Source organism: Alosa alosa, chromosome 5, assembly GCF_017589495.1.
Source record: "Alosa alosa isolate M-15738 ecotype Scorff River chromosome 5, AALO_Geno_1.1, whole genome shotgun sequence".
Taxonomy (NCBI): domain Eukaryota; kingdom Metazoa; phylum Chordata; class Actinopteri; order Clupeiformes; family Clupeidae; genus Alosa; species Alosa alosa.
The window spans coordinates 1,932,042-1,954,742 of NC_063193.1; the positions used below are offsets into that span (position 1 = coordinate 1,932,042).

The following is a 22,701-nucleotide window of genomic DNA, read 5'->3' on the forward strand; positions in this document are numbered from 1 at the left end:
TCAGTAGGCCTACCAGGAGGGTTTATTTTATGTTGAAAATTTATCTATTGTTTTATAAAATCTGCATGACGAATTAGGGTTTTTGCAGTGTTTTTATGACGTGTGGGCATGGCCCAAAGGTGTTGAAAGGGGAAAGATTAAAAGGAGATAGTTATCGGCCAAAAATGAATGCTGTCATATGCTTCTATGTGAATTTACTTCCTTTTTTACATTATGTGGCTAATTATCTAATAATAATGATAATAACAATAATAACAGTACATTTCATTTCTTAGCCATCGCCTTACAAAGTAAACAAGGCCATTGTTGTTTTGGTTAACTAGCTGCCCTACAAATTTATGGCAAAAGTCCATGGTGCATACAGAGAGTGACAGCAAACCAATCAATAAGTAATATGCTGGAAATACTCAACAAAGTTAAGCAACAATATTACATGCAATTTTACCATGTTTTTAAGGCCATGCCCTCAAATAAATGTAAAGTGACCGCATGATCTCTCTGTAGGATTTAGGAGATCCATAAGTAGAAATAGAATATTATTCATACGTTTATAACATAGGTCTATGTAACCAAGATCGTAATTCGTCCGCCGCTCACGGCCCTTGAACCCGCGCATACCTCCACACACACCGGCATGAGAGTCGAACGCTCTAACCACTGAGCTAAAAGCCCAGGCTTCCAACTCAGCGGTTAGAAGCCTGGGGTGGCGAGGATTTACACGGGCAACTAGCATGCTAGCTCAGTTCGCCTCTGTTACATCTAGTTTTCATTAGTGAATCACCTAATGAATCATTGGACCAGTGACATGTTTTCAGGATAGGCAAGGTGATAATGTAGGCTAATCCAACTAGAAAATCCAGATATGGGATATGTAATAAAACATGGAGGGCTTTATCTTGCACGTAGCGCAATTGACTTTGTACACTGGCATTTGTATCATTCCTATTTTGCATTGGACGCACAGCGGAATTTTCCCTCCACAGACGCACGTTGTTAAATTAGGAAATTAAGTTGCGGCATATTTCCGTACTGGTTTGGACCTTGATGATCACGGCTTGTCACATATGGGAATGGTGGCAACAGGTTTTCAGCACCTTGTGTGCTATTTTAAATGGAGACAAATGGAGTTTTTTTTTTTTTTTTTTTTTAAGGTTGATTTATGGATGAAGTGTAGGACATCAACATACAGAGGCTGTTCAAAGACTACAAAGAAAGCTCCACCACCTCTAAAATGTCATAAAATAAGTATAACCTACAATTGTATTCACATAGATTGTTATACTAATGCTGGTTTTTGTCAAATTTAGGCAAAGTAGGAAGTAACGTCAGGAATCACTGATGAATGTGATTAGTTAGGTTTGACCAATGAATTCTATGATTTCTATGGCCATCCCATAATGATATGTTTATGCCTGTCCATTTGTGTGCACCTGTCCCTTGTGTATAAAGTGTGAATTTGCCTGTTCGCCTGTATTTTGCTGGTATTGTATACCCTGAAGCTGTCTTTCTGTGAGTTTACATTTCTTATATTATATTTAGCTTATATTTAAGTTATATTTTTAGGCCCTGTGCCTGTATACGTTTCATACAAATGTCAACTTCATTATTCAATCGACACAAAGATGACAAAAATGTAGGCCTACTGCCTAAATAAAATGACTGACTCTTATGAAATACAAGGTGGGGGCATTGTCTGTATCACAACAAATGGGGTGGGGACTCTGCTGGGTTAAGTGTCTGCACCACAGGAAAGGGGTGAGGTGTACACTGCTCGGACGCCTCCCCTGTACACTGACTTGACCTTGAGTCCCTGTTGCTTGAGGGGAATACTTCATTGTCTTTCTTGTGTCGGAATCCAAACAAGTATACTTGGTTTCCATGTAATCTCCTTCCTCTGCTTTCTTGAGCTTCCTGAGCTCCAATACCATGAGCCTTTTTACTTGCCTTGAGAATATCACAAAAAAAATATCACAAAAAAAATAATGTATATGACTGCTTGTAATGTAATCTTACTATGCATAAGTGAAGAGTGTTAACATTTAGAGACAAATTTAACAGATATGTGCAAATTTATTTTGTTCCATTTTGTCAATATCTCATCACAATGAACCAATGACCTCTGTGACTGGATTGATATCTGCTCAATGAGCATCCTAGTTCTTCAACAATACAGCAAGGCTGTATGTCAACAGAAAAATACATCAATGTAAAGAGTGTGAAATATACAGGTACATCATGTGATACGGTCTTCCCTTGAATCTTGTGTATACAAATATATTATCACAACATAGTGACATCTGAAGAGCACATTTTTTACAATGTATTTGTCAGTATTGTTTTAAGCATCATTGTAACTGGATTTTTGGAGTGCCAGGAAGAGACAGAAAAACAGGAAAACATTAACATCTCTTGAAAAGTACTAGACACATTTTACTGCCAGCACAATAGGAGGAAGCCCTGTTGAAAAACAAATATACACTCCTTTTGTTTTGTGTTTTGAATATCTCAGTATCAGGCCCATGTTTTGTGAATGTCATATTTGAAAATTAAAACTCTAAAGTGTAACTCCCCAGGCTCTTTTTTTGCATTAAAACACATCAAATAAGCTGTGAAGAGACAGTATTTTTTGTTGATCAACCACTACAGAGCTTGCTCCAGTATACGCTATAGCCCCAAATCGCAAACAGTGGATTAAAGCTGCAGTTGGTACTGTCACGTTTGGTTAATCTATTCTCCGTGCTGGGGTTGGAGGAGCTGAGGGGTATTTCACAAAACCTAGATAAGGGATTAAGCTGGGATTTTTTGGTTATCCTGGATGAATTTAGCCTCGACTTGGTTTCACAAAAGAGATGGCATAAGTTACCATGGGGATTTATTCTCTGCACCTAGCCTTGTCCCGATCAGGCTAGCAGGCTTAGTTAATTCTAATGTGAATTATGTTGTCTTATTGGTTCAGCCAGCTGCCATTCAAATCAGACCTCCATGTGAATTTTTTAGGAGCTTTATTCCATTTGTATACAATTTGCTACATGTATTTATTCGCAAAACACAAAAATTGCCTGCCTAATACCATATGGTTATCATTTTAATTATGGTAGGGTGGGAATTTCACAGTTGCCCCTTGCATTGGCCGTGATGCCCCTTTGAAAATCGGAGGTTCACAGGCCACAGTGGCCCTGGTGCCCCCTTCTTTTAATATTCTGCTTTGTGTCCGACTAGTGATTTTTATTTAGCCTATGGCCTATCAAATTAAGCTTAGCATTCACAGCGCAAGTTAATTAAGTCTTACGCAGTGGAGAAAGTGAGTGACAGCGCATGGCAAGAAAGAAAGTGTGTCCAAATTCACGGTTCACGGGAAAAGTAACTTTTATTTAATCATATTACATTCTGCACCCACCTCCCTTCCCATTCCTCTCATCACAAACTTTTCCCTCAACACATGACAAACCATATATATCAGAATAAACAGCAGACCTTACCGAACACAAATGTGTAAAGCCCATCCCGACTCTCTCTCCCATTCACTTCCTGTCATTCTCCACTATCCTATCTGCATTAAAGGCATAAAAAAGCCCAAAAAAATACATTAAATAAAATGTTCAATACATGATTTCACAATAGGCCAAATAGAAAATAAATGTTAAATATAATCTGTAAATATTATAATTTCTATGATTTACAGTTCTATGTAATATGTCATATATTATGTATGTTTCATGTTTTTGTACTGTTTCATACTGTGATGCAGGTCTGCTGCTGTGAATAGGCTAAATATAATTTTTAAATATAACTTCATTTTTATGTAGCCTACTGTATAGGCTAGTTAACTTTGGCCTTGGTGCCCCCCACCAAATATGCCCAAACTAACTAAGTGTTAGTTTTCAACTAATTTGGTTATAAAGACAATATAAAGGTATATAGTCATAGGCTACTATGTGCATCTTTGCAGTGGCAAGCACTTTCTTAATGACATTGCGTGCCGAGACAAGGAAGCACTCACACATGGGTGCATGTAAATTGGTCTTCCACACCTACTCCCACTGTTTTACAGAAATAGCTATGATTCCCCATTCTAAAAAGGAAAACTTTACTTCATTGTTAGTCTATATCAAAAGCGGTTGTTCACTTTGTGTGAATGATGCTATTTTTCATGTCTTTTTTATTCCAACCGTGAGTTCTTTGGGGGAGAAACGAGAACGCACATGTATCCTGAATTACTTACATCTGGCTTAGTCGTTCCTACTCATCCTGGATTGGCATTAGTGAAATGAGTTGAGCTAGGACATTTCACTAAAGCCAGACAACGCTATGTAAAACCTCGCTTTATCACTTTTCTTGGATGTCTTAATTCTGCTTTTGTGAAATACCCCTCCGGTGGATGAGAGAAGCGTTGTGCACCCGCCCATATCACTGTTGATAATGCACTCTCAAAATAACATATAAACAACTCGTTTAGGATTTCTGACCAGTGGGGTATACTACGAATCTCGATTACTGGGTTAGCGAGGTGTATGTTGTGCTCAAAGCCAGGGTATGCTGTGACACGAAACTCGATTTGTTTTAGCGTCGCTATCTCACCATGGTATCTTATGCTCGCAACTAAACCTGGGGCCTATTGCACAAAACTAGGATAAGGGATTAAGCCAGGATATCTTGGTTATCCTGGCTCAATTTATCCGTGATCCAGTTGCACAAAAGCGGGATAGGGGGCAGCAGGATATGTTATGGTATAAATCGCCATGGCGATTTATTCTGTGGAGCTAGCCTGCTCCAGACCAGGCTAAGTTCCAGGATCTATTTAATCTCATCCCTTATCTCAGTCAGCAGTCACCACAAACGGACACCAATAGTTATTCCACTGCCTACTACACATTGTTATCACATATAACTAGACCCACTGTCATTATTTAAATGTTTGTGATCATTAATTAACTTTTACATATCACCATTCCTGACCTGTCATGCGACAATGTGACGTCACGGGAGTGCCTAACCATTTTGCGCGTGGTGGTCGCGGCACTAGTTGCAATATTCTCCTAAACAGAGGTGTTGCTGTTGTGAAAAGGCTATCGCTACCTACTTCATACCGTAGAAGAAGCAATGAAGCCACTCTAGTTGCCATGGTGAATCAGTGAATCCGTGATCGGTGGCGGGGTCTATTTGAGGGAGCCGTGAGCGCGCACTTATCCAGGATAGGTTTCACCTGGCTTGATGAATCCGTGTCTGCTCATCCTGGCTTGCTCGTTGTGCAACCAATTAAGCCTGTGCGCTCTTGTTTTGGATTCATTGAGCGCAGCTCAGTAACTTATCCCGGATGTCTTAATTCTGCTTTTGTGCAACAGGCCCCTGGTCGGGAGGAGGTTATGTGCTAAGTTATAGCTCAAATCGTGTAATCTACCGCCCACTGACCAATCAATTGTGTTGAAAAACAAAGTTCTCTCACGTGTAGGATTCTGTCATATATCTTACAGGTGGAGCGCCGCCTCTTCACACATTTTGGATATCTTATGCGCTTTAATAGTGTTGTGCGTGCAAATATGCCACTAGACGTGCATACCATACAACATCTGATGACAATCGATTTATTTGATGTTAGGCTAGACACTAAAAATGACCACAGTGTAGATTACACTATCGCTCATAAAAACGTAAGTAATTGTTTTTAAATATAGGTGGTCTTGTGCGTCTCCACGTTTCATGATTGGCCAACGTCATCCCAACACCAAGAACGCGCCCAGATCTGAGCTGAAAGCCTAGTTTGATGAATATATCACACAACTGCTATCGTAGTATCACTTAACATATACCCCAAGTCAAGGCTTTGTGAAGCCTTAATATGTCTACATAGCCTAGATATGTCTTCTCTATGTTTCTCTTGGTCAGTGGCGTAATAATTTTTAGAGGGTGTAAGATAGCAATTTTGGATCGTGTGCCAGAACACACCTGCCACACCCCTGGGTGCAAAGCTTAAAAAAAGTAAAGCACATGGCAAAAAATCTGAAACTAAAATAGGAATAAACTTTGCGTCAGTATAATAATCTGTTTTGTGCCAGGTTTTGCATCGCGAAAATAGGGCCAAACATGTGCTTTTTGTTTATATTTTGGATTTCATGTGGTGTTGTAATGTGCTTTGTTTGTTTTTGATGGCCATGTGCTTTTGACTCCACCCACGTATGTCCCATTTTTGTTTGATTTCCCGCCATTTTCTAGGCACACCTGTTCATTTGTTTTAATTAGTTTGTGAGTATTTAAAGGACAATTCTGGCGCAAATTGAACCTAGGGGTTAATATACATACATGTGTACCGAGTTTGTTTGTTCTCTGTGATATGTTTTCATGCTAATCGAATGTGACCAGTTTTATGGCAAACCACTAATTAGCTTATAACGCTAGCCTTTGGGGCATAGTATAAAGTGAAAAGAAATCACTATTTCTACACCACTAACAAGGCTCAAAATAGCACCACACTTGCCACTAGGGATGGGCAAAGCGAGGCTTTATGAAACACTGAAACGTTCGAAGCAATTGTGCCGAATGGTTTCGAAGCTTCGAAACCATTTCGACAGCTCAGAGCTGTTTAGGGTGAAACAAATCTGTCAAATGCTTCATATTGGAGATGGAGTCTTTAAAGTTCGTGGCTCGCTGTGTTACCTGTGTTCAGTCTTTGTCAAAAGCTAAGCAGTCATGCCCTTGGTCAATTACTGGATGGGAGACCACATTAAGTCAAAATAAAGAGATTCTTATTGCTGCCGCTAGTGTTCTCTAAATCACTTTCTTCTTATAAAAACTCTTGATTTTTGACCATTCTGAGAGTTAGTTGAAACTGTGTGGTTAATGATGAAGTAAGAAAACACAAACAGATACGATCTGAAACAATACATTAAATCAAACGGGGATCGAACCACATTTGAGCAACCTCTAATTGAATGCGCGGGCACGCCTGCCGACACCGGTGAAATGCACCGAAGGTTCACTTAACTTTGGTCATATGACATAGGGATTTTGAACGATGTTTCGAATCAGTGGTCACATGACATGGCTGTTTTGAACCACGTTTCGAAGCAGTGCTTCGAAACACTTGTGCTTCAAAGCCTCGACACTGGTTTGAGACATCGGTTTCGAAAGTCACACCCCTTGCCACCACGGTAGCATATTGAGGGCCCCTACCTGTAAATCGAAGCATTGAGAAATTTGTAAGTGTACAGACAGTTTATTAAAAAGATTTTTTAGATAGTTTAGAAAAACAGTAGCATTCACATATACAGATAGCTAGATAGATAGATACTTTATTGATCCCCAGGGGAAATTCAAGGTCTTAGTAGCATACAGACATCATCACACACACATTCACTAACAGCAGAAAAAAGTAATTAAAAGTATGTAATATAAAAAACACAACTAAGTAATAAGGACAGTAGAAGATAAAGAATATACTAAATATACTAAAATACAAATTATACTAAATAACACTTAATCTAAATCAATTCTAAAAACAGTATCCACATACTGGGTAATTAATCAATCAAGAAGCGCTTGCAATGACTGAGGCAGGGACTGAGCCTTTGATTCTCTGTGCATAGTAGGGCTTCCCATACAGAAAAATCAAGGGAAAAAATATATTCACATATATGCAGCTACATCCAGCTTATATTTAAATAGATGGATATATAGTACAAGAACATATATGGTGAATATATTCAATTAACTTATTTGCACCATGATTTGCACACAGGCAGTGATGGGTGGGGTTTACAAAAAACTTTCAACTTCAAAATACGTCACTACCAACATACTCTAAGGTCGTTAACGGTTAAAATGTTTGCAGCTTTTTCACTACATAAGCATAACAGCTACTAGTCCAAATGTAAAACGTTTGCTCTGGTTAAGTGGATTGGCGGGGAGTATGAGGGCAAAACCAGTGTTTTACAGACTGACTGCATTAGTAGACCTAACGTTAATGAGGAAGACTTTTTCAACTGCTCTGGATGGGACAACATCTTGCTAGAAACGAACGTTATGTGGTGGAGGGAAGGAAGGCTCTTGGCCGGTTTTCGAGGCCATGGTGGTCAAAATTGCTGGTAAGTAGATCTTCATTGTATGCTGAATTGCTTTCATATAACATTTGCAGAAGTTGATGTCCAAATTAACAATGGTATTATTGGTGGAAGCTAACCTTTGCTACTTTCTGTAACATTAACGTTAGCATAAATTAGCCAGCGCTAGCTTTATTTTTTTTACACCTGAAAGGGGTTGAAAAATAAATTCACTGAGAAACGTTTGGACAATTAATGAAAACAACTTGTAATGACAGTGAAATACCAATTTAACCTGTCTCCCGGCCATATTTCGTAGTATATTTGCCTCTGGCATGTAGATTGATAGCTAGGCCTAATAGAGTGGTGAAGTCCCGCCCCTTCCGTTTGCCTCCATGGGACCTATCTTTCAAAAAAATGTGAACGGCAGTCTATGGCGAAAAATAAATTATTTTCTGGTCCCGGTTGACTTGTGCCTTGAATTACCCATATGATGTTTGTCAATTTTAAAGACAATTTTTCATGTAAAGACTGATGGGTTTGTAGATCGTAATTCCAACGACTACAAACCCATCAGTCGCGCTAGTGACGTTAGCTCATTCACAGCCACACTAGATTGTACAAGCATACCAGCAACAGGTCTTAATTGGGCTTTCCTTGCTGAAGAAAATACCATGAGTCAGAGGATTAATTAATTAAGTTGTATTCGTCCATAGACTGTACATTACATACTGTTAAGTGACATAGCAGGCAGCAAGATGCAACCGTTAACTAGCATAACAGCTCTTATCGTTTCATTACGTTGGTGACGTACATCGTTCGAGACGAGAGATGTAGTCCACTGAGTGGATTCACACAAAACCAACATAACTTTTGAAGTCTATCGAACAACAGTACTTTCTTGACGTGAAAAATTATCTTTTAAATTCACACACATCATATGTGAAATTTGTGGCACAATTCAAACTGGACCAAAAAATAATTGTAATCTCTCCATTAACTCCCGTTCATAATTTTTTGAAAGATAGGTCCCATGGACCGGAAGTAGAAGGGGCGGGACTTCACCACTCTATTAGAAGCTAACTTATGATTTGTCATGCAAGACAGAAAATGTAACGGTTAGCATTACTAGCCTAAGGTGTAGACATTCTATGCACTGTGGTTTAGCTAGCTAGCTGCTATTGTTGCATCATGGACAACACTTAGAGCTAACATTAGCTTTTCTTTTTTTTAGATAGGATGTAATGTGGTATGTGCTGGAGAGTATTTAGAGTGGACGTGTAGAAATTGAAGACACACTCTAAAAAACATTGGGTTAAAAACAACCCAATTTCAACCCATCCACTGGGTAAATAGTGGTCGAGCTCAGCACTGAGTTATATTAGCCCCGAAAATTGGGTTGTTCGGTCAACCCAATGAGTTGGGTTGATAGTCTAACCCAAACATTGGGTTATCGTAACAAAACTGTTAGGTTAAACCTACATAATTGTTGGGTAGGCTCTCTTATACAACCCAGGATTTATATTATTTTCACTGTCATTTCTGGGTTATGCTGACCTAATTTATGGGTTATTCTTTTTCTCCTTAATCCAATCACTATTAATTAATAATAATTCAAATAAATGTTTGCAAATCATTAATGTTACAATGTTTTATAATCCATCCAATGGGCAACAATAGCCATGCAATGAAATAAAACAGTTCGACATTTATTTATTTGGCAGTTTATTTTTTGAACAGCTAGAAACGGGTAACGTCATCTAAATGTCTGTCTGATACTACAACCAGAGCCCTTCTTCTCTGCTACAACCAAAAACACCCAGTAACGTTAAGTTACATGGCTATAATATGAAGCTACCCTGAATTAATTAATAAGATGTTGTTTGCCATTATTATTACCGTACGTGTGGCTTGTGAAGAGACTAATTACTTCAACTGTGTTGGCTAATATTAGCTGACAAACGTTAGCTGCAACCATAGTCTAGGCTACAATCACCACGAAGCATATTTAATTAGCATTGATGCTAGCTATATGGTCTGCTAATATTAACCAGCTTGGTATGCTCATTTTAGTTCGTTGTAAAAGTTTGTTTTGTTTCTGTCAGCAGTTCATACCCAGTGAACAAAAAACTGTGTTTTTATCTGTCTTTGTGTATATTTAACATGAACAGTAATTGTAAGTTAATGTTAACTAACGTTAGTTAGCATGAATGACACAATTGTTAACCTGTTTGAGGCTGAATGAAATTGGCAGGCAGAATATCCATTCATATCATGAAGGGTAGCTTCTACATCTCTGGGTGGACTTTTAAAATCCGTCTGGATAAAACATTTTTTAAAAAGTTAAAGATACATACCTTCGAAATCGCCTGATTTCCATTGCATGCTGACAACTGGTGGACTGGACGGTTGGAAGAATAACAATGTTTTTTCAAATTCTCAAATCTGTGTTAAAGTCACCCAGGTGCTGGGTAGTGTACTCCACGTCAGGTGGGAGAGAGGAGGGGCGCTGTCCTAATCAATCAACCCAACATTTCTTCTGTTCACTTGCAGGTTTCAGAGAAGGCTGGTAGAGCTCTCTATGAGTGTGAGCTGTGGAAGATAACCAAGAACTGACAACCACCTAAAGAAGAGGTGGCGATAAAGGCTCTCCAAGAGGAGGTTGTGAGTCTGAAGGCTTTTATTCAACAAGGTTTGTAGAGTGTTTTCATACAGATGTGAAATTTTACATTAAAATGTACATGTTTAACTTTAATGAAATAGCAGCTTCTTGGTTGTACAAGTTTAGTAAAAAATTGAGGATGAAACTAACTTTTCCTTTCAGTGTTTTTCTGTGTGCTTCTCTCTTCTGTGTATATGATATATTAGTTGTGTTGTCTCATTTAAAAGTGTTAGGCTGTCTGTGTGGACTGCTTCACATTTTCGCCTCACCATCATAGATCTTTTCTGTGTTAGTAAACTGCAACTATTTGAGGTCCTAATTGATTGTGCTATTTTTTAGGAGGCACTTAGAGGGAATGCCTGGACCCTGAGAGGACTAAGACGATAATTGGTGAGTTTATTTTATTTGTATGTCTTTCTCTCCAACTCACTTTGTATTTATCTCCAATTATCGTGATAACACAACAGTGTTTCTGCACTTTAGCATCTGTATTTGTGTCACTAATATTTTGCATGTTCTATTTGTATATGTTCTGTCTTATTCAGAGGCCACCCTGAAGCAGTTCCCAGGCCAGACACTCACTCCAGATTGCTGGGCCAGGCAATAAATGCCAAAGTGACAGAACTGAGGTTCCATAACAAAAACAAAGATTTTCAATAAAATAGAATAAAAGATAACAGAAGTGTTGTGTGTTTCTTCCTCTTTATACTGATACTATGGTTGATTTTAAGTAAACACAATAGTGAAATATTTATTGATCAGTGCGGAAAATATCAAACCATAGTAGAATATGAACTATATCAGAGACATATAGGTCTGAAATATATAGATCATGTGATCAGAATCTTCATCATCATGTGATCATGCTTTTTAGTGTCATATATTTAAATATATTTAATTATATGCATAAAATATAAGAAAGTGGCCAATATTGAATATTTACTTATATTTTGAAATATATTGATACATACATGGAAATATATGTATTTAACATAGATGTAAATATATTTATTTAACATAGATGTGCTAATACTGGAATATGTTCAAGCTGCATATATGTGAATATATTATTTTTCTGTATGGGTTTGACTCCAAACTTCGTTATTCGAATATAATTCGATTATTTTTAAAATTAAAGACATTCGAACGAATTTTAGGGATCTTCTAATATTCGAACCTCTAGCCTATGGAGATAATTTCTATAAATGTATTTGGTTGTAAACGTTTTTTTTTTTCCTGGTGAAGTAAAATCACGAGCTCATTAGCAAGGCTATTATTGGTCATCTGGGCTCCTGTAGGTGACGTTAGCATCTGGCTGGTTCGCGCTTAGTGAGCTCACACATAGACATAAGACACTTTTATTACAGTGCATGAAAATGCACTGTACTGTTATTCCAAGGCATTTTATTAGAGTGCATGAAAATGCACTCTACTGTTCTTCCTAGGATTCTTCTTATTAAAGTGCATGAAAATGCACTGTACTGTTATTCCAAGGCATTTTAATATTATTATTACAGTGCACGAAAATGCACTGTACTGTTATTCCAAGGCATTTTATTATTACAGTGCATGAAAATGCACTGTACTGTTCTTCCTAGGCTTCTTCTTATTACAGTGCATGAAAATTCACTGTACTGTTCTTCCTAGGCTTCTTCTTATTACAGTGCATGAAAATGCACTGTACTGTTCTTCCTAGGCTTCTTCTTATTCTTCTTCTTCTAACGCGTTTAATGCAGCTTCAACCGTTTAACGTAGAAACTTCATTCAAACTATGTTACGTAGGTCTTACTTAGGACATGGGTGCTATGTATTTTTCAGCTTTGTAACTTTTTTACTTTTTAAACTATTAATTAAAAACTGTTCAAAATTTCCCCATAGACTTAACATGGGCTGATGACATCACAATAGAGCCGTTAAGCAATTAGAATCCTATGGCAGGTGTTCGGGCCACCTGTCCCAACTGCCATTCTCAGGCTTTAAGCATACAAACTGGCCCTTTTAAGACTACACACCCTATTCAACTGCTTCCTCTGCCAAAAACTGTTTCAGAATAAAAGTCCTCACTACAATATTTCACTGTTAAACAATTTAACCCTTTAAACTACTGAACCTTTTAACTGTTCAGCCATTGTAACTGTTACTTGTCATCAACTATGACTCCTACCCACTGGAGCTAGTTAGCTAAGTTAGCTAAGTCACATGGTTAGCATAGTTAGCATGCTAGTTACCATTTTTAGCAAAACTGCTTAAAATGATTAGCTAAGTTAGCTAAGTCACATGGTTAGCATAGTTAGCATGCTAACATGTTAGCATGCTAGTTAGCATTTTTAGCAAAACTGCTAAAAATGATTAGCTAAGTTAGCTAAGTCACATGGTTAGCATAGTTAGCATGCTAGCATGCTAGTTACCATTTTTAGCAAAACTGCTTAAAATGATTAGCTAAGTTAGCTAAGTCACATGGTTAGCATAGTTAGCATGCTAACATGTTAGCATGCTAGTTAGCATTTTAAGCAAAACTGCTAAAATGATTAGCTAAGTTAGCTAAGTCACATGGTTAGCATAGTTAGCATGTTAGCATGCTAGTTAGCATTTTTAGCAAAACTGCTTAAAATGATTAGTTAAGTCACATGGTTAGCATACTTAGCATTTTAACATTGTTAGCATGCTAGTTAGCATAGTAACTTGGTTAGCATTATTATCTTTGTTAACATAGTTAGCATAACTGCTAGCAAACATTAGAGCCATTCCAAGTGTCAGTTATCGTCAACTATCTACCTAAATAATTTAACCATTTAAACTATCCACTTATTTAACTGTTCAGTCATTCCAACTATATTAAACCTCATCTACCTAGCAACCAATATAGTTTGTTTTTACTCTGTGTGATATTTTACATCATATTTTTGCATTTTCATGCACTGTATTTCCTTCAGGAAATGCTTTTCTAGTATTATTATTATTCTTCTAACGCTTTTTGTGCGTTTAATACAGCTTCAACCGTTTAACTTAGAAACTTAATTCAAACTGTGTTGTGTAGGTCTTACTTATGTGACTTCAGCTATGTATTTTTCAACTTTGTAACTTTTATACTTTTTAAACTATTAATTAAAAACTACTAAAATTCCCCCATTGACTTAACATTAGATTATGACATCACAATAGAGCAACTAGAAATGCAATTCCAAGGAATTACCAGTGCATTATGTAAAATATTATGTATCATAGTTAAAATAGATAATACAGAGATGGTTACTACGGTGATGCTAGGATAGACATGGTGGCTGCATAGCTTAATAAAAGTTGATAGTTTAAAAGTAGACTGTTTAAAAGCTGAATGTAGATAGTTTAAAAGTTGTTGATAGACAGCTAGTTTAATATATAGTTTAAAAGTAGACCGTTTAAAAGTTGAAGGTAAATAGTTTAAAAGATAATTTGACGAAAGTTGGAATGGCTCTATAGTTTGCTAGCAGTTATGCTAAGATTTTTAACTATGCTAACCATGCTTTTTTTTTTTTTTTTTAAGTGTTCTTTTTTTTTGTATGATTTATTTGTGGGATTTTGAGTATAACAGATACATATTACACCTCATCCCTGAAGTGAAATTAATACAAAAATTAATTTTGTGAAACAAGGTACTAACAATGAAACAGTTTCCTTTGAGATTGGGGTTAACACCAAGTATGATATCAGTGAGAGTAGGAGAAGGGAGGGCAGGGAAGCCAGGAAAATGACTGCGAACAAAATCTCTGACTTGCAAGTATCTAAAGAAATGAGTGGGCTGCAAATTGAAAACCTGAGTTAGCTGGCTGAAGGAAGCAAATATGCCACTAATGTAAAGCTGTTTTATTGACACAATACCTAGGTCTTTCCAGATCAGAAAAGCCTTGTCAATAACTGATGGGGTGAACAGAGGGTTAGAATGTACTGGGGCTAAGACAGGTATTACCTGTAGCCTAAAGTGCCGCCTGAACTGATTCCAGATTCTAAGGCAGTTTTTCACTACAACACTACTAGAGTGTGCAGTTGGTGACGAAGTCGGGGGGAGGCACAACAGGGACATCAGAGAGGAGGGACTACATGAGGCTTCCTCAACCTGCAGCCATGGTGGAGACTGGCTGTTGGTGTGGCACCAATGCAATAGTGTTCTAATGTTTGCAGCCCAGTAGTAAAGCAAAAAATTGGGTAGAGCCAGGCCGCCCAACTGTTTAGGTTTTTGTAGAATTTCTTTTTTGAGTCTAGGGGTGCTTTTGTTCCAAATAAATTGTGAGATTAAGCTATCAAGAGAATGGAAGAAGGGTTTAGGGAGGAAAATAGGTACGCACTGGAAAAGATACAAGAACTTGGGCAGTACATTCATTTTAATACAATTTATCCGACCAGCGAGAGACAGAGGCAAGAGTGACCACCGGTGGACGTCTTGGGATAGCCTGGCTAAAAGAGGGGAGAAGTTACATTTAAATAGTTCTGAATAGTTTTTTGTTACACAGATACCCAGATATTTAAAGTGCTCCAGAGACGTTCTGAATGGTAACTTTGAGAGGGGATAGGATGAGGCCGCCGCATTAACTGGCATAAGTTCGCTTTTATGCAGATTTAATTTATAACCTGAAATATGCCCAAAGTCTTTCAACACAGTTAGTACAAGGGGAATAGATTTGTCTGGACAAGAAAGAAAGACCAAGAGGTCATCGGCGTACAGGGATACCTTATGTTCTATGCCGCCTCTTGAGATGCCCTGCATCTGACTGGACCTGAGGGCTACTGCTAGAGTCAAGTCAAGTCAAGTCTGATTTATTTTTAAAGCGCATTTAACATGCACATAGTGCAACGCAAAGCGCTCCACAAACAAGACACATAACAACAAGACAAACGATGCCGGATGGAGCGGCGTAGTCGCCAGCGTACCCATGACATCAAGACATGACAAATACATTTAAAAAATAACAAATACAAAAAATGCCGGACGGAGCAGCGTAGTCGCCAGCATACCCGTGACACCAATACATACAATACAAATAAACAAAATAAAAAAAGAAAATATATTTAAAAAGGGGGAAGAGTGATGTTAAAATTAGTCCAATTTCCAAACCAGCTGAAAATGTCCAAGGGCAATGATGATCCGTGAAAACTGCGCACAGAGCTGTGTCTTCACAACCGATGCAATGCCAACAAAGTTCTTTAGCAACTGACCAACCCGGTGAATTCACTGGCAGTCTGGAGATAACGTTAACGTTAGAAGCTAGGCCTTGTAGACCGCAGTCTGGAGATGACTAGAAGCACAGTCCAAAGTACTGGGCGTCGCGTGAATCCGCAATTCGGTGGACTTAACAGCGACCGTTTGTTGCTCCGTGAGATTTCAGCTCTTCACTGTTAACGTTAGTCTGCAGTAGGCAAGGCAGCTCGCAAGTCAGCAACAGCTCGGGGCGGCGGCAGATCTTTAGCCGAAAGTAGCTAGCCTAAGTCCAGCTGTCGAGAGATCCCCTCGACCAGACAGTGAAGTGCACTGTTCACGGATGGATGGAAGGATGTCAGAGTCTGCAGTTGGCATGGCAGCTCGCAGGTCAGCAACAGCTCGGCGGCCCGCGGCAGATCTTTTCGCCAGAGTAGCCTAGTTTCAGCTGTCCCGAGAGATCCACTTTCGACCAGACAGTGAAGTGCTGCACCGCTCACGGATAGATAGAAGGATGTCGATGCCAAGCTAAGGCAAAAGCTAGCCATAGCAAGCTCCCAATGGACAAATGTCAACGACATCAGCTGACTTAGAAGCAGTAAAAGGACTAAGAATAACACGAAAACTATCAAAAATAGCGTAAATAAATAGGGAAAACATTTAACTAGACAAACCAATACAAAAAATAAACATGACATTACATAAAATTACGAACATTACATAAAAACAAACAAAAACATGATGCCAGACGGAGCGGCGTGTCTCGCCAGCGTCCCCGTAACCTAGCAACCGAGGTTCAATGGCAATGGCGAACAGCAACGGAGAGAGTGGGCAGCCCTGACGGGTACCACGTTTGAGGGAGAAATAGTCAGAAAAGTCATTATTTGTGCGGACACAAGCAAGAGGGGATGTATACAAAAGCCTAATCCATGATATAAATATATTGCCAAAGCCAAAACGTTTTAATGTGTAAAACAGGTAGGGCCACTCCACACGGTCAAATGCCTTTTCGGCATCCATTGAAATGACCAGCTCAGGTTTGTCAGAGGTTGTGGGTGAATACAGAATGTCGAACAGTCGTCTGATATTATGAAAGGAATGTCTGTTTTTTACAAACCCTGTTTGGTCTGCGGCGATGATATTTGGAAGGACACACTCTAGACGTCTAGCCAGCATTTTAGCCAGTATTTTGACATCTGCACAGAGCAGAGAGATGGGGCGATAATTACTACAGGACAGGGGGTCTTTATCCTTTTTCAATATCAGAGAGATCGTAGCCTGACGTAATGTGAGAGGAAGAGAGCCACTTTTCAGCGATTCATTAAACATGTTAAGTAGCAGTGGGGACAGTGTATCTGCAAATGTTTTAAAAAATTCGGCAGGGAAACCATCAGGGCCAGGGCATTTCCCATTCTGCATAAGCATTAAAGCACTCCTAAGTTAATTTATTGTAAATGGTGCGTCCAGCTGGAAGCTTAATGAATGTGTATAGGTAGATATTTGACGATAATTTGACGAAAGTTGGAATGGCTCTATAGTTTGCTAGCAGTTATGCTAAGATTTTTAACTATGCTAACCATGCTACTTAGCTAATGTTTTATAGCTGTGCTAGCAATGCTAACATACTAACCATGCTACTTAGCTAACTTAGCTAACGTTTTCTAGCAGTTTAATGAATGTTTATTCAAATAGTTTAATGGCTAACATGCTACCATGTGATTTAGCTAACCTAGCTAATCATTTTTAGTAGTTATGCTAACTAGCATGCTAACATGCTAACTATAATAACCATGTGACTTAGCTAACCTAGCTAATCATTTTAGTAGTTATGCTAACTAGCATGCTAACTATGCTAACCATATGATTTAGCTAACCTAGCTAATCATTTTAATAGTTATGATAACTATGCTAACTAGCATGCTAACAATCTTAAACATCTTAACTATCTTGTAACCATGTTACTTAGCTAACTTAGCTAATCATTTTTAGCAGTTTTGCTAAAAATGCTAACATGCTAAAAGTGGGTAGGAGTCATAGTTGATGACAAGTAACAGTTACAATGGCTGAACAGTTAAAAAGTTCAGTAGTTTAAAGGGTTAAATTGTTTAACAGTGAAATGTTGTAGTGAGGACTTTTATTTTGAAACAGTTTTGGCAGAGGAAGCAGTTGAACAGGATGTGTAGTCTTAATAGGGCCAGTTTGTATGCTTAAAGCCTTAGACTGGCAGTTGATCCAGGTGGCCTGAACACCTGCCATAGGATTCTAATTGCTTAACGGCCGTATTATGATGTCACAATCGGCAATGTTAAGTCTATGGGGATTTTTTAAACGTTTTTCTTTAATAGTTTAAAAAGTATAAAAGTTTCAAAGTTGAAAAGACATAGCAGCTTCGTCCGTTTGAATACCTACAGTAACTGGTGGGAAACTGGGAAACTTAATATCCTCATGTTGAAATAGCTGGTGGGAAACTGGGAAACGTAATATCCTCCGTGTGGAAATAACTGGTGGGAAACTGGGAAACTTAATATCCTCATGTGGAAATAACTGGTAGGAAACTGCATATCCTCACATGGAAATAACTGGTGGGAAACTAGGAAACTTAATATTCTCATGTTGAAATAACTGGTGGGAAACTGGGAAACTTAATATCCTCATGTTGAAATAACTGGTGGGAAACTGCATATCCTCATGTGGAAATAACTGGTGGGAAACTGGGAAACTTAATATCCTCATGTTGAAATAACTGGTGGGAAACTGGGAAACTTAATATCCTCATGTTGAAATAACTGGTGGGAAACTGGGAAACTGCATATCCTCACGTGGAAATAACTGGTGGGAAACTGGGAAACTTAATATCCTCATGTTAAAATAACTGGTAGGAAACTGCATATCCTCATGTGGAAATAACTGGTGGGAAACTGGCTAAAATGAATATCCTCATGTGGAAATAACTGGTGGGAAACTGGGAAACTTAATATCCTCATGTTGAAATAACTGGTGGGAAACTTAATATCCTCATTTTGAAATAACTGGTAGGAAACTGCATATCCTCATGTGGAAATAACTGGTGGGAAACTGGGAAACTTAATATCCTCATGTGGAAATAACTGGTGGGAAACTTAATATCCTCATGTAGAAATAACTGGTAGGAAACTGCATATCCTCACGTGGAAATAACTGGTGGGAAACTGGGAAACTTAATATCCTCATGTTGAAATAACTGGTGGGAAACTGGGAAACTGCATATCCTCATGTGGAAATAACTGGCAGGAAACTGCTTATCCTCACGAGGAAATAACTGGTAGGAAACTGCATATCCTCATGTGGAAATAACTGGTGGGAAACCGGGAAAATGAATATCCTCACGTGGAAATAACTGTCAGGAAACTGGGAAACTTAATATCCTCATGTGGAAATAAATGGTGGGAAACTGGGAAACTTAATATCCTCATGTGGAAATAACAGGCGGGAAACTTAATATCCTCATGTTGAAATAACTGGTGGAAAACTGGGAAACTTAATATCCTCATGTAGAAATAACTGGTGGGAAACTGGGAAACTGCATATCCTCACGTGGAAATAACTGGTGGGAAACTGGGAAACTTAATATCCTTATGTTGAAATAACTGGTGGGAAACTGCATATCCTCATGTGGAAATAACTGGTGGGAAACTGGGAAACTTAATATCCTCATGTGGAAATAACTGGTGGGAAACTTAATATCCTCTTGTAGAAATAACTGGTAGGAAACTGCATATCTTTACGTGGAAATAACTGGTGGGAAACTGGGAAACTTAATATCCTCATGTTGAAATAACTGGTGGGAAACTTAATATCCTCATGTTGAAATAACTGGTGGAAACTGCATATCCTCATGTGGAAATAACTGGTGGGAAACTGGGAAACTTAATATCCTCATGTGGAAATAACTGGTGGGAAACTTAATATCCTCATGTAGAAATAACTGGTGGGAAACTGCATATCCTCATGTGGAAATAACTGGTGGGAAACTGGGAAACTTAATATCCTCATGTTGAAATAACTGGTGGGAAACTGGGAAACTGCATATCCTCATGTGGAGATAACTGGCAGGAAACTGCTTATCCTCACGAGGAAATAACTGGTAGGAAACTGCATATCCTCATGTGGAAATAACTGGTGGGAAACTGGGAAAATGAATATCCTCACGTGGAAATAACTGTCAGGAAATGGGAACTGGTGGGAAATAAATGGGGAAACTGGGAATATATCCTCATGTGGAAATAACTGGTGGGAAACTGGGAAACTTAATATCCTCATGTGGAAAAAAACTGGGGAAAACTGGGAAACTTAATATCCTCATGTGGAAATAACTGGTGGAAACCTGGGAAATAACCTAATATTGAAATAACTGGTGGGAAACTGCAACTGGTGGGAAACTTAATATCCTCATGTTGAAATAACTGGGAAACTTAATATCCTCATGTTGAAATAACTGGTGGGAAACTGCATATCCTCATGTTGAAATAACTGGTGGGAAACTGGGAAACTTAATATCCTCATGTTGAAATAACTGGTGGGAAACTGGGAAACTGCATATCCTCAATGGAAATCCTGGGAAACTTAATATCCCCATGGAAAATAACTGGTTGGAAACTGCATATCCTCATGTGGAAATGTGGAAATAACTGGTGGGAAACTGGGAAACTTAATATCCTCATGTTGAAATAACTGGTGGGAAACTGGGAAACTTAATATCCTCATGTTGAAATAACTGGTGGGAAACTGGGAAACTGCATATCCTCATGTGGAAATAACTGGTGGGAAACTGGGAAACTTAATATCCTCATGTGGAAATAACTGGTAGGGAAACTGCATATCCTCATGTGGAAATAACTGGTGGGAAACTGGGAAAATTAATATCCTCATGTTGAAATAACTGGTGGGAAACTGGGAAACTTAATATCCTCATGTTGAAATAACTGGTGGGAAACTGGGAAACTAATATCCTCATGTTGAAATAACTGGTGGGAAACTGCATATCCTCATGTTGAAATAACTGGTGGGAAACTGGGAAACTTAATATCCTCATGTTGAAATAACTGGTGGGAAACTGGGAAACTGCATATCCTCACGTGGAAATAACTGGTGGGAAACTTAATATCCTCATGTTGAAATAACTGGTAGGAAACTGCATATCCTCATGTTGAAATAACTGGTGGGAAACTGGGAAATTAATATCCTCATGTGGAAATAACTGGTGGGAAACTGGGAAAATTAATATCCTCACGTGGAAATAACTGGTGGGAAACTGGGAAACTTAATATCCTCATGTTGAAATAACTGGTGGGAAACTTAATATCCTCATGTTGAAATAACTGGTAGGGAAACTGCATATCCTCATGTGGAAATAACTGGTGGGAAACTGGGAAACTTAATATCCTCATGTGGAAATAACTGGTGGGAAACTTAATATCCTCATGTAGAAATAACTGGTAGGAAACTGGGAAACTTAAGAACCTCATGTTGAAATAACTGGTGGGAAACTGGGAAACTGCATATCCTCATGTGGAAATAACTGGCAGGAAACTGCATATCCTCACGAGGAAATAACTGGTAGGAAACTGCATATCCTCATGTGGAAATAACTGGTGGGAAACTGGGAAAATGAATATCCTCACGTGGAAATAACTGTCAGGAAACTGGGAAACTTAATATCCTCATGTGGAAATAACTGGTGGGAAACTGGGAAACTTAATATCCTCATGTGGAAATAACTGGTGGGAAACTGGGAAACTTAATATCCTCATGTGTGGGAAACTGTGAAACTTAATATCCTCATGTTGAAATAACTGGTGGAAAACTGTGAAACTTAATATCCTCATGTAGAAATAACTGGTGGGAAACTGGGAAACTGCATATCCTCATGTGGAAATAACTGGTGGGAAACTGGGAAACTTAATATCCTCATGTTGGAAATAACTGGTGGGAAACTGCATATCCTCATGTTGGAAATAACTGGTGGGAAACTGGGAAACTTTAATATCCCTCATGTGGAAATAACTGGTGGGAAACTGGGAAACTAATATCCTCATGTAGAAATAACTGGTGGAAAACTGCATAACTTAATATCCCTAATGGTGGAAATAACTGGTGGGAAACTTAATATCCTCATGTTGAAATAACTGGTGGGAAACTGGGGATTAATATCCCTCATGTTGAAATAACTGGTAGGAAACTGCATATCCTCATGTGGAAATAACTGGTGGGAAACTGGGAAACTTAATATCCTCATGTGGAAATAACTGGTGGGAAACTTAATATCCTCATGTAGAAATAACTGGTAGGAAACTGCATATCTTTACGTGGAAATAACTGGTGGGAAACTGGGAAACTTAATATCCTCATGTTGGAAATAACTGGTGGGAAACTGGGAAACTGCATATCCTCATGTGGAAATAACTGGTGGGAAACTGCTTATCCTCATGTTGAAATAACTGGTGGGAAACTGCATATCCTCATGTTGAAATAACTGGTGGGAAACTGGGAAATGAATATCCTCATGTGGAAATACTGTCAGGAAACTGGGAAACTTAATATCCTCATGTGGAAATAAATGGTGGAAACTGGGAAACTTAATATCCTCATGTGGAAATAACTGGTGGGAAACTGGAAACTTAATATCCTCATGTTGAAATAACTGGTGGAAAACTGGGAAACTTAATATCCTCACGTGGAAATAACTGGTGGGAAACTGGGAAACTTAATATCCTTTATGTTGAAATAACTGGTAGGAAACTGCATGTCCTCATGTGGAAAATAACTGGTGGGAAACTGGGAAACTTTAATATCCTTAT

The 22,701-nt window shown here is 38.4% G+C and overlaps 1 long non-coding RNA gene across 1 annotated transcript; it reads left to right on the forward strand.

The window, feature by feature from the left end:
• The first annotated feature begins 10,593 nt into the window (after nt 1-10,593).
• On the forward strand, nt 10,594-11,422 carry LOC125295176. The gene is made up of 3 exons (XR_007193644.1): nt 10,594-10,725; nt 11,035-11,085; nt 11,241-11,422. It is a non-coding gene; the product is annotated as an uncharacterized LOC125295176 (long non-coding RNA).
• The last annotated feature ends 11,279 nt before the right edge of the window (nt 11,423-22,701 follow it).